The 2,054-nt window shown below is 30.8% G+C and overlaps 1 protein-coding gene across 1 annotated transcript in view; it reads left to right on the top strand.

The window, feature by feature from the left end:
- The first annotated feature begins 35 nt into the window (after positions 1 to 35).
- The window catches only part of LOC117111143 (tripartite motif-containing protein 45-like), a 12,020-nt gene continuing 10,001 nt past the window's right edge, over positions 36 to 2,054 (top strand). The window contains exon 1 of the mRNA XM_033254013.1: positions 36 to 1,257. The gene's annotated coding sequence lies outside the window, so the exon portion shown is untranslated. The remainder of the gene's footprint in view (positions 1,258 to 2,054) is intronic.

Genomic DNA, 2,054 nt, shown 5'->3' with positions numbered 1-2,054 from the left:
AGAACCAGAACTTTGTTCGTCTTAGTCGTTTGTGTGACGTATTAAACCTGGTGACACCTCCAGAGTGTGTGAATTGGTTTTCGCATTCTACAATTTGAATGAAATAAAGGCATCTATATAGCACAGAAAATATACTACCAACTAAATTTTAAGCTGATTAATGTAAAAAAAAATTTTTAAATACCAAACATGTATTTAATAGAGTTCTACAAATTTATCTAATTAATTTTACATTTATTTTATTTGAAATACTGTATTTCAAAAAAAATATTTAAATGAGATCCTTATTGTCCATACATTTCCCTTCCAGGACCGAAGGATACCAAAGTAATCTAAATCAGGATAGGGGCTTATTAACCTATCTAGTTTGTCTATCTTGCGTAATATTGTAAAGTCAAGGACGAAAAATATTCATGAATTTTACGATAATTTTGTGTTTAATATAGTTCATACTGTAGCTAGTTTGAAACGCTTTAGAAAATGCAAACTGGATTAAAATTGAAGTTTAATTACCTATTTAATAACACTTGTATTAAAATATGAATGATTTCATGTTTTAAATTAATATTTAATATTATTTAAATTAAATCTATGTTTGAAATTAAAAAGCATATCTTTGATATGGTTTTTCATTGACAAAGTTTGAAGAAGATCAAAGCATGAAAAATGACTATGTCAGACAGAAAAACCCTGTACAAAAACATAAAAAAATGGCATAGAAAGAAAAAAAATTAATGCCTTTTCTGCAAATGCAGGAAAATCGAGAAATGAAGTAGGTCCTATAGATGCATAAACAAGAAAAAAGGAAATGATTTATAATGGATGTAATAAAATTTGGGTAAAGTGATTGAGGAAGAAGCAAAGAATAAAATGGAAAATATATGAAAATAAAGCTGAGACATGGAGAAGAAGAAATAAGTAAGGAAGCAAGAAGAGAAATGGAGAGAACAGAAATGAATAAAAAAGGAGGGGTAGAGGACATAAAAATAAAAGTGAGGAAGAAGCATTAGCAGAGAGGGCAAATTAAGAAGAAATGAAGTGACTGAGAATATGAAGAAAAAAAAAACCTGATGATCGATACAATTTACATGACTACATGACTACTACTGTACAACACAAGAGTTCAAGGTCTCGTCTTTTCATAAATTTACAGTTCATTGCAAACACAAATATCACACAAACATGGAAAAACCCACTACTATTGTCACAAGATATTTTTACATGTACTGTACCTCTGGTTGAACAGCGTATTTTAAGGTAAATATCTCATTAATTTATGTGTTGTTCAGTAGGATATATCCAAATAACTTAATGATTAAAAAACATGTCAAAAAACTAAAATATTACTGTATTTGAGTGTCTGTGGATATGAATTTGTAACACTGATAAGTCTACCATAAAACACCTTGCTGTGTACAAATATGTGCAAATGGTAATCAGTATGGAATATCATAATTCATATTAACATTCATAGGTGTGTTCCTGCAGGCCGTAAATTCAACATTGATCACATTACTTTGTCAGCTGAAAAAAGATTTACACATTCTTTTTCAATGGTCCCCACCCTCATAGAAATGTATTCTTTATCATTTTTATTTTGGAATTACTCATTTGAATAACTTTAGATTTTGACACCAAGGAATATGATGTGAGTGCAAGACAACAGCATTGTCACTTCATGGTGTAAACATAATACAAGCTTTTGGCTGCAAATAACTTCATTCAAAATTAGTATTAATTGTTGCACCTTACATCAATGCTGTTATTTTACATTTTTAATTTGTCTTTAGCTGTTGTAACATCCCTAGTCCATTTAAGCATGCTTATGCTCAACCAATTTTTTAAAAGTGATTAGATTATCCAAGCCCGTAGCCAGGGCGGGTTCGTTGGGTTGGAACGAACCACCCTTTTCATGAAGTGCCCTTTCAACAAAGGCTGGCTAGCCTACACTTTAGGCCTAGTCTAGAGCCTATCATCTATAAAAGTCCTATTTTAATATACCAGATTGTTAGGCCTACCTAGTAACATAAAAAATTCAGGCCCCGAAACCTTGA

This window comes from Anneissia japonica, unplaced genomic scaffold (assembly GCF_011630105.1).
Source record: "Anneissia japonica isolate Jap-2015-1 unplaced genomic scaffold, ASM1163010v1 scaffold1511_len2985839_cov193, whole genome shotgun sequence".
NCBI classification, from domain to species: Eukaryota; Metazoa; Echinodermata; class Crinoidea; order Comatulida; family Comatulidae; genus Anneissia; species Anneissia japonica.
This window is presented reverse-complemented; position numbering and strand designations above follow the sequence as displayed.